The sequence below is a fragment of the Phycodurus eques genome, chromosome 1, assembly GCF_024500275.1.
Source record: "Phycodurus eques isolate BA_2022a chromosome 1, UOR_Pequ_1.1, whole genome shotgun sequence".
In the NCBI taxonomy this organism is placed as follows: Eukaryota; Metazoa; Chordata; class Actinopteri; order Syngnathiformes; family Syngnathidae; genus Phycodurus; species Phycodurus eques.
Window position 1 is genome coordinate 5,885,116 of NC_084525.1, and position 11,325 is coordinate 5,896,440.

General features: G+C 44.9%; 1 pseudogene; it reads right to left on the reverse strand.

Annotated features, from left to right (window-relative positions):
• Nucleotides 1–1,165: 1,165 nt before the first annotated feature.
• LOC133407298 (sodium/potassium-transporting ATPase subunit beta-1-interacting protein 3-like) lies at nucleotides 1,166–5,398 on the reverse strand (annotated as a pseudogene).
• Between the last annotated feature and the right edge of the window lie 5,927 nt (nucleotides 5,399–11,325).

Consider the following 11,325-nt stretch of genomic DNA (forward strand, 5'->3'; position numbering starts at 1 on the left):
AAATGTCACCTAATATCCCCTTGCAAACAATTTTGTGTGACCATTGTTTATTTGGTGGGATGGTTTAACATTGCGCAATTACCAAACATTTTGAGTCTGCTGCAGTTACATCATCAAATATGCAGCTCTTTATTTACACTTTTCAAATACGCAAAGCTCGGCCTAATATTTACACCATTTATAGCACATTTATAACACATTGAGAATAGGCCTGTATACTGTTTTTACACAGTTCAGTGGTGCCTTGAGATACGAGCTGTATTCGTTCCATGAACACACTTGAAACTCAAAGCACTCATATCTCAAATCATCATTCCACATTGAAATGAATAGAAGTGCCATTAATCTGTTCCGGCCTTCCCCAAAAACTCAACAAATATTAGTTTTTTCAATAGGGAAAATAGCATGCTATAATGCTGTATACTGTTTAAAAACATATATGAAAAGAATTAATCAGTTTGTGTTCCCGCCTTGGATACCGGGAGGCAGTCTAATACAGTCTTAACAAATACAAACAAAGAAAAGTTGCCACTATCAGTGACTCAGTATGGTGTAATAATAATATTAAGGTGCAATAATATTGTTTGTTTTTCGCAGCGGATAAAGACTATGCCTGTTGAGTATTGTTGTATTATATGTTGCTTCACCATTTGTGTTCAAATGTCAAACTCGTAAGTCGGGCCCCTCTTATCTCAAGGCACCACTGTATTATCTGGACAAACAACTGAAGAAATATCCTTGCATTCAGGAGTTTGTGTGTGTGTGTGTGTGTGTGTGTAATTTTGCATTTTTAAAAATACAGTGTACCAAAAATAATGAATAAAAAACAAAGCGAAGCCACTGGATTGACACGTTATACACTCAAATCATTCCTTGCTTGTGTCTCATCAACCATCTGTGAACCGCGTCATTTTAACCGTATCTCTTGACATATTGCCATGTGAGATATTGTGCTGGTGATACTCAGGGTGTTTTGAAGCGTCTTGTCCTTATTTATAATCTGAAAGACACAGAAATGTGCACTTCAGTCAGGAGATTGCAGTAAACAGAACTGTACGGTATGTGAAACACAAGGACTGACTTGTTGTTTCGTGCCACGGCTGTTTACACTAGCATAAAAATGGCGGAGGTTTGGATGGGTGGTGAAACTCACCAATAGTATTAACTAAAATAGAGGGGGTGAACAGGCGTTCTCTTCAATGGAGAAAGCGCTGACCACGTAGCAGGCATAAACAAATGCTGGCAGCTGTGGAGATTGAGACCAGCACATTTAATGGTTGCATGCATGGTTTTTGTAAATACTTATGTAGATGTGATTACTTATTTTGTTATGCATTAGAAAAAAAACATGGTCATAATTGACTGTTGTATGTAAAATCTTGAAGGAAGGGAATCCATGTTGGAATAAGACTGTAATAACAAAATGTGGAAAAAGGGCTGTGAACACTTTCCAGATGCACTGTAAGGAAATCTAAGGATGATGATTGATGATCTTTTCGTTCGTGTAAACATTTTTGAATGCCAGAAACCAAAATTATGGCATCATGTGATCAACTAAACTGTTCAATTTTAGAGCTTCTGAATGATCCAACGGCTGACTCGGAGCCACTTACAAGAAGGAGTCAAGCAATATCGCCGATGACAAACCTCCTTTCGCATTTCCTTGTGTCTGGATCCTTTCAGCGCAGTGTGGGAATTGGTGTTGGCTATTCCCAGAGCAGGGCGTTCTGTGTGTTCCAGTAACTCATAATAATTGTTGGTTCGCCACCTCTACCACTTACACGTTCAATTCCGTGACTTCAAATTTAATTTTGCACGAACGGGACTCTCCCCAGTGTTTCATGCTCAAAAACATCAGAGCTACCAAATGCGCAAAACCGTCAATTTAGTTCCCTCGTTGATATGATGAGCTGGATGATGGCGTGCAGGACTTCGATGTACTGGTACTCGTGCCAGCAGCTCAGCACAGTGGCCAGCTTTGGGTTCCGCTGATCCTGCCATTCGGTGGCTCGTCACACAGCCCGGCCCGTTATCCTTCCACCAGGAGCCGTGCGACGACACTCCCGGGGACGAAATGTTACTCTCCTGCAGTGACATATGATAATATTTGAGGATAATTGTTGACCATGACAAGCGGGAGTCCATTTGTTTTAACTGGGAATAGAAAAAAAAATCAAAGCGCATGTTATTACAGTCTGTGCGTGAGTTTGTGCGAACACATCTGTGTGTGCCCGTGGCTCTGTCATGGTCTGTGTTTTGGTTTGGGTTGTGTTTAGTTTTGTTCCATGTTTTCCTGTGTTCCATGTTTGTCGTGTGCTCATTAAGTTGTTGTGTCCACCTGTTCTCGTCTGCTTTGTGTCGACCAATCAGCTCTCTCCAGCCACTCGTGTCTTGTCCAGGTGTTCCTCGTTGTCTCGTCTATCTGTTTGCATTTAGTTCCCTGGTTTCTTTCAGTTCTTGTCGGTTCATTGTCGTTGTCACATGTCTCTGCCATGTCATAGTCGTCAGTTGTCTTTATCATTGTGGTATGTTATTGTCAGGTGTCATTCTCCCTTTCTATTCCACGTCTTACTCACAGGTCATAGTTTGTTTCCAGTTTTAGACATTCGAGTGTTTCTTTGTTACTTTGATTTGATTGGTATCTGTTGTGGGACTTTGTTCAGTTTTCCCTTTTCTAAGATTAAATATTATTTTGAGACTCCCGCACTCCTGCCTTGCCTCCCTGCTTCCCTGCAATTGGGTCCACCATGTTCTTACCTTGTGTTACTCGCCCTCGCCCTAACCACGTACGTGACAGAATGAACCGACCAGAACGGGACCCAGCGGGAAGAAGATGGTGTCACCCTGGACACCACCAAACTGCCTCCCACCGTCCTCAGCCTGCCATCCATACCTACCCTCCTCCAGTAAGCCCCATCGTTCAGTCTTTTCTGTCCTTTTCTTCGGGTCCCCCCACTTGTCCTAGTTATTCACCATGCTCTACTATTTTACATCCACATGTTTCTTTAGATTCTGATTTTTCTGATTGTGAAGATGGCCCCGATTTAGTTAACCTTCTGTCTGATTCTGACTCTGACACAGACTTAGATTTTTCTGGTTCCTTCCCTACTTTATCCCGTCCTCGTCAGTTTTTGTCACGTCTCCCCGTTTCCAACCCCAGTGAGTCCAAAACCTGTCCCTCTGACCTTTTCTTGGGCACCCGTTTGGCCATCTACCCGGGACCGCCGCGTGGTGGCCAACGGAGGAGCCCAAGTAAAGGTCAAATTTTGCCCCCTCGTTTTTTCCCTGTTCACAAGTCACTTAATTTTTGACCTGTTCCCACACGTTGTTCCACGGCTCCAATTAAGTCACGTCCAGTCAAACCTGCCCCCAAGCCACCATGTTCAGTACCAGCCATTTTTCCTAGTTCACCTTCCCGAGACCTTGTGCACTCTTCCACTCCCGTACCCTCTACTCCCAAACCTCAATGGCGGCAGGCTGAGGAAGCGACTGCAGGCCCCGTTCCTGCTCCTCTCCAGCTGCGGCAGGCTCCCGTTCCTGCTCCTCGGCAGCTGCGGCAGGCTCCCGTTCCTGCTCCTTGGCAGCTGCGGCAGGCTCCCGTTCCTGCTCCTCGGCAGGCTCCCGTTCCTGCTCCTCGGCAGGCTCCCGTTCCTGCTCCTCGGCAGGCTCCCGTTCCTGCTCCTCGGCAGGCTCCCGCTCCTCGGCAGGCTCCCGCTCCTCGGCAGGCTCCCGCTCCTGCTCCTCGGCAGGCTCCCGCTCCTGCTCCTCGGCAGGCTCCCGCTCCTGCTCCTCGGCAGCTGCGCCAGGTTCACGCTCCGGCGGCGCTCGTCCAGCGGCCGCCACCCGACCCCGCTCCGGCGGCGCTCGTCCAGCGGCCGCCACCCGACCCCGCTCCGGCGGCGCTTGTCCAGCGGCCGCCACCCGACCCTATTGCCTGGCCCCTGCATTACCATTGGCTTCGGCACCGTGGCCGTCCGCCTGAATGGCCCTGTAAAGACCCTGGTGCTTGGCGACCTGGACGACCTCCTGAACCGCTTAGCCAAGCACCTCACCCTGGGTGGCCTGGATGGCCACCAGACTGACCTGAGGGGTGGACTCTGTACCCTCCTCCAGGCCCCCTTCCGCCCACCCTGGGTTGGTGACTTTTTGGTTGTTGTTTGGGGAACGTCTGGGATCCGTTCCTTTAGAGGGGGGGTACTGTCATGGTCTGTGTTTTGGTTTGGGTTGTGTTTAGTTTTGTTCCATGTTTTCCTGTGTTCCATGTTTGTCGTGTGCTCATTAAGTTGTTGTGTCCACCTGTTCTCGTCTGCTTTGTGTCTACCAATCAGCTCTCTCCAGCCACTCGTGTCTTGTCCAGGTGTTCCTCGTTGTCTCGTCTATCTGTTTGCATTTAGTTCCCTGGTTTCTTTCAGTTCTTGTCGGTTCATTGTCGTTGTCACATGTCTCTGCCATGTCATAGTCGTCAGTTGTCTTTATCATTGTGGTATGTTATTGTCAGGTGTCATTCTCCCTTTCTATTCCACGTCTTACTCACAGGTCATAGTTTGTTTCCAGTTTTAGATATTCGAGTGTTTCTTTGTTACTTTGATTTGATTGGTATCTGTTGTGGGACTTTGTTCAGTTTTCCCTTTTCTAAGATTAAATATTATTTTGAGACTCCCACACTCCTGCCTTGCCTCCCTGCTTCCCTGCAATTGGGTCCACCATGTTCTTACCTTGTGTTACTCGCCCTCGCCCTAACCACGTACGTGACAGGCTCCAGCGCTCTTTAATTACGACGCACCTTGTGTGACCATTAGGCTCACCTTTGAAAGCCCTCCCGAGCCCAAGCAGAGACAGCAAACGAAGACATTCCAGCCGAGCCACAGCAGCGTCCACAGCAGGTACTGAACAAAGACCAACACAACAACAGCAGCGGCACAATCATTTCGTTAAAGCTGTCGGTCTTCAGGAGAAACGGCTAAAATGGATGCTCAGGCAACGGAATCTGTACGAAAGTAGTACGAAACTAAAAGCTTACGGTACAATTTTCGGGTTACAACGCCATGGGCAAATCCATGACATACAAAATAACAAAATCGGGACAAAAACCTTCACCAGAATGACATAGCGAGATCTGTACAGGATGGTGCCAAACAGGCCCAGGATGACTGTGATCATGTGCGTGAAGTTGATCTTGAGGGGAGCCCACTGGAAGCCCAGATGTCTGTCTCTCGTCCAACAGCTGCCTCTCCAGTGCACTCATCTGGAGGAGGACGAGAAGAGACCACAAACTCAACTTGCACGCACGTACTGGAGCTTTCGCTTTCCATCGGGCAGCGGGCACAAAGTGCGCTGGTTCGCTGGGGTCGGTCGACCAGTCGGACAAATCGCTTTCCGTCCAATCGTCTTTCCCCATTGAAGTGAATGGAAATGCCATTAATCCGTTTCAGCCTCCCCCAAAAAAACAACACAAACATTTGTAAGGTGTTTTTAATTAGTGTTTTTAAAATAACACTCGACAATATTGTTTTCAATCAAAACATACAGAAATGACATGTATAAATTGAATTATAAAAAGGAATTAAACCGTTTTTGTCACACCTTGCTTCAATTGAATGGCAATTGTGCTGCTGACTGACAGACGACACGTGACCTTTTGTACTGTACAGACGTGTCAGCTCCTCTCAGATGATAAAGAATATATGACTGAGTAGTTACATGGAATGTCAAAATGTCTTTTATACTACGCTTGTAACTCAAATCATCTTTCCCCATTGAAATGAAAGGAAATGGCATTGCTTCGTTCCAGCCTCGCACAAAAATAACAAAACCATTTGTAAAGTGGTTTTAATCATGAAAATAACCCTCTATATTATTGTACTTTATAAAAACCTTAAAGTAATAAACTGCATCATAACTCATTCATTGAGGCTCCTTCTGGTGTGTGTGACTTGGCCACCGGGGGCAGTATAATACAGTCATGCAACACCAACGAAAAACAGTTTCACAACTACGGGACGTGACTCAGTAACCTGCAGTCATTTCTTTTTTGCAGAGGATAAAGAATATATTCCTGTCAATATTGTGATATTGTCTGTCTACATGCGTTGCTGTTGACGGTCGAGTCCAAATATCTGTTGCTAAAAGCATTGTAAAACTACCACATAGATGCTATTCTTTAGCTCATTTTTGCCGTTTCCCATCATGTGTTAGCATTAATCTAGTTGACTTATGTGGTTGTTAAATAAACAGGGTGTAATTCTTTGTTTTATTTTTAATGACAGAAAAACGTCAACTGGGAGTGGCATTTAACAGCTCGAAGCTTTTTTTTTTTTTTTTTTCTTCTTTTGGGAAGAATTGTTCTGCTGCTTACTCTCAAGTGAGCGGAGTTTACTGCCGCCGTACCGCCGTCTACTAAAGTTCTCAGTGGTTATTAAATCACAGTCATGAGAGTCGATGGAATATGTAGAAACATGTAAAGATACAAAAGCCCGATGTGGGGGGAGAGAGAAAAGGGAAAAGGATCTGACCAGCTGCAGAAAAACAGCGTGCATCTCGCCGACCAGCAGCCCCTGTTTACGCCGCCCAAGAGTTTGAGAACCACGGCATCATATCGGGAAGGCTGGTATCGGACTCTCCATATTTCAGTCAAGAGCCAACCTGTTTGTCATTCATCATTCGTTCTCGTCCTTGGGTTTTACCAGCTGTCTTGTCTTCTGTGCGGGGAAAATGCAATGAGGTCACTCAATTGGAGTGCACATGCTTGCACGAAATGTGCATTATGCCCAACTTCTTATACGCTGTTACTGCTACAACAGCATTGGAATTTGATTATTATTATTTTTTCATTCAACTTTTGCTTTTTATTAACTCGCACTTGGGGCGAATGAAAATATACGACTTATTGTTGTAATATTATGAATTTCATAAAATATATATATATATATATATATATATATATATACATACATATGGCTTTTATCTAAAAATACACACCTTTATTCTGGTAATATTATGACTTTAATTGAATAAACGTGGCTTTTTATTCCCCTAAAAATACACACTATACACATAACTCCACTCTCAAAAATTGCGACTTCAATCTAAAATATATATGACTATTATTTTACAAAATAGGACTTTTATCTTGTAAACATGAACCATATCTGTGTGACTAGCTCTTTAGATGAAGATCAGACTACATTTTATGACCAATTTATGAAGAAATTAAAAACTGTACATATGTATAATGTATATAGTACAGTATATGACTTTAATCACCTAAGCTTTATTTCTGTCATATTACAAGGTTGATAAAACAAACAAAAAAACGTATTCACCAAAATATGTGAGTTTATTTTCATAATATCCGAGATTGTGTTTTCTTTCTTTTTTCACGGTAATATCCAGCTTTCTCCTTTTAAAAAATTTTAGCCTAAAAAATGTACTGCTTTTTCCTTGTAATATAACGACTTTAATGACGAAAATATAAAAACTATATCAAGAAAATATCTTGAAAATATATTCCTTGTTTTCTGAAAAACATACTTCTTCTTTTCCTTTGGACTTGTCCCTTTAGGGGTCGCCACAGCGCGTCATCCTTTTCCATGTAAGCCTATCTTCTGCATCCTCCTCTCGAACACCAACTGCCCTCATGTCTTCCCTCACGACATCCATCCACCTTCTCTTTGGTCTTCCTCTCGTTCTCTTGCCTGGCAGCTCCATCCTCGTCATCCTTCTACCAATATACTCACTATTTCTCCTCTGGGCGTGTCCAAACCATCGAAGTCTGCTCTCTCTAACTTTTGTCTCCAAAACATCAAACCTCGGCCGTTCCTCTGATGAGCTCATTTCTAATCCTATCCAACCTGGTCACTCCGAGAGAGAACCTCAACATCTTCATTTCCGCCACCTCCAGCTCTGCTTCCTGTTGTCTCTTCAGTGTCACTGTCTCTAATCCGTACATCATGGCTGGTGGCCTCACCACTGTCTTATATACTTTGCCCTTCATCCTAGCAGAGACTCTTCTGTCACATAACACACCTGACACCTTCCTCCACCTGTTCCAACCTGCTTTGGCGCGTTTCTTCACTTCCTGACCACACTCACCATTGCTCTGGACGGTGGACCCCAAGTATTTGAAGTCCTCCACCCTTGCTATCTCTTCTCCCTGTAGCCTCACTCTCCCCCCACCACCCCTCTCATTCATGCACATTTATTCTGTCTTACTTCGGCTAATCTTCATTCCTCTGCTTTCCGGTGCATGCCTCCATCTTTCTAACCGTTCCTCCAGCTGCTCCCTGCTTTCACTGCAGATCACAATCTCATCTGCAAACATCCTGGTCCACGGGGATTCCAGTCTAACCTCATCTGTCAGCCTATCCATCACCACTGCAAAAAGGAAGGGGCTCAGGGCTGATCCCTGATGCAGTCCCACGTCCACCTTAAATTCGTCTGTCACACCTACAGCACACCTCACCGCTGTTCTGCTGCCCTCGTACATGTCCTGTATTATTCTCACATACTTCTCTGCCACTCCAGACATCTGCATGCAGTACCACAGTTCCTCTCTGGGTATTCTGTCATAGGCTTTCTCGAAATCTACAAAGCACACAATGTAGCTCCTTCTGACCTTCTCTGTACTTTTCCATCAACATCCTCAAGGCAAATAATGCATCCGTGTTACTCTTTCGAGGCATGAAACCATACTGTTGCTCGCAAATACTCACTTCTGTCCTGAGTCTAGCCTCCACTACTCTTTCCCATAACATCATTGCGTGGCTCATTAACTTTATCCCTATATAGTTTCCACAGCTCTGCACATCACCCTTGTTCTTAAAAATGGGCACCAGTACACTTTTCCTCCATTCCTCAGGCATCTTCTCACACGCTAGAATTCTATTGAACAAGCTGGTCAAAAACTCCACAGCCAACTGTCCTAGATGCTTCCATACCTCCCCAGGAATGTCATCAGGACCAACTGCCTTTCCATTTTACATCCTCTTTAATTCCTTTCTAACTTCCCCCTGACTAATCATTGCCACTTCCTGGTCCATCATACGTGCCTCTTCTACTCTCCCTTCTCTCTCATTTTTCTCATTCATCAACTCCTCAAAGTTGATGAATGATTCTATCTATCCAGCACACTACTGACACCAGTCATCATATTTCTATCTTTATCCTTAATCACCCTAACCTGCTGCACATTATTTCCATCTCTATCCCTCTGGCTGGCCAAGCTGTATAGATAATTTTCTCCTTCTTTAGTGTCCAACCTGGCATACCTGTCATCATACGCCTCTTGTTTGGCCTTTGCCACTTCTACCTTTGCCCTATGTCGCATCTCAATGTATTCCTTTCGCCTCTCCTCGGTCCACTCAGTGTCCCACTTCTGAGCCAACCTTTTTCCTTGTATGATTTCCTGTACTGTGCGGTTCCACCACCAATTCTCCTTCTCTCCTTTCCTGCCAGAAGATACACCAGTGTCCTGCAGTGGTCCAGTCTTCTGGAAGCTCCTCCTGTCCACCGAGAACCTGTCTCACCTCTTCCCGAAAAGCTGCACAACACTCGTCCTGTCTCAGCTTCCTCCACATGGTTCTCTGCTCTGCTTTTGTCTGCCTAATCTTCCTCCCCACCACCAAGAGTCATCTTACACACCGCCATCCTATGCTGTCAAGCCACACTCTCCCCTACCACTACCTTACAGTCAGTAACCTCCTTCAGATGACATCATCTGCACAAGATGTAATCCATCTGGGTCCTTCTACCTCCGCTCTTGTAGGTCACCCTATGTTCATGCCTCTTCTTGGAAAAAAAGTGTTCACTACAGCCATTTGCATCCTTGTTGCAAAGTCGACCACCATCTGTCCCTCCAAGTCCCTTTCCTGCATGCCATACTTACCCACCACTTCTTCATCACCCCTATATCCTTCACTAACATGTCCATTACAATCTGAGGACGTTGTTAACCCGGGCCACGACTGATCCGGTATGGAATTCTTTGGTTGAACGCTCATAGCTCAATAGCACACGAGCCAACGACTTGAATACCTTCTACTGCAGATTTGAAAAGGACACTTCCTGACGGGCAGGACACAGCAGGTGAGGCTGGGAGAAACCACCTCATTCGCACGCAGCATCAGCACTGGGGCGCCCCAAGGTTGTGTCCTCTCTCCGCTGCTCTTCTCTCTCTACAGGAACGACTGCACCTCAACCCACCCGGCTGGCAAACTCCTCAAGTTTGCAGATGACACCACAGTCATCGGCCTCATCAAGGACGGCGACGAGTCTGCATATCGACAGGAAGCTGGAGCTGCGGTGCGGCCGACACAACCTGGAGCTGAACACGCTCAAGACTATAGAGATGATCGTAGACTTCAGGAGGCATCCTTCGCCACAGCTGCCCCTCACGTTGTCCAGCTGCCTTGTGTCAACCGTCGAGACCTTCAAGTTCCTGGGAATTACAGTCTCTCAGGACCTGAAGTGGGCGATCAACATCAACTCCATCCTCAAAAAGTCCAGCAGAGGATGTACTTCCTGTTTTTTGTCAATGTCTTTATGTCTCAAAAGTGTTCTCTGTCAATTGACTGTCTGTTGTCGTACGACAGCGGCTCCAATTACTGGAAACAAATTACTTGTTTGTTTTTTGGACATACTTGGCAAATAAAGATGATTCTGATTCTGATATTTGTTTGGCAAAGTTTTAAGCCAGATGCCCTTCCTGGCGCAACCCTCTGCATTTATCCGGGCTTGGGCCCGGCCTACAGTTTGCACTGGCTTGTGCCCCCCCTTAGGGCTGCAATGTTTTCTGAAAAACGTACAACCTTATTAATTTAATACGATTTTAATCACGAAAATATTTGGCTTTTATCTTGAAAATAACTTTTTTCCTCAAAAATATATGACTTCATTCTCGTATGATTACGACTTTAATCATGTAGTGACATTTTCTTAAGAAATAAATAAATATAAATAAAACATTTTCAGGGTTGTCCTAATTCTTTGTATGGGTAGACTATGGTATCAAATGTAAGCATATATTTAAAACACCACTTTTTGGATAGAAAGATGTGAGGATGAATCTCTGTTGTTAGTGACCTATTTTGAATGGTTGTTGGCAGCTGCCCCTCATACAGCAACAGCGGCTTCCTCACTCTGATAGGTTGGTTGCCTTCTATGCTAATCTCAGAAGATACCAGTAGGTGGCAGCAGCAGCAGAACTAGTGAAGGGGAAACGTGGGAGCACGAGAACTAAACAAGATATAACAAAGAAACACGCCATGACAAGCTATATAAACGATGTACGTGTACGTGTGTGTGTGTGTGTGTGCACACATATATATA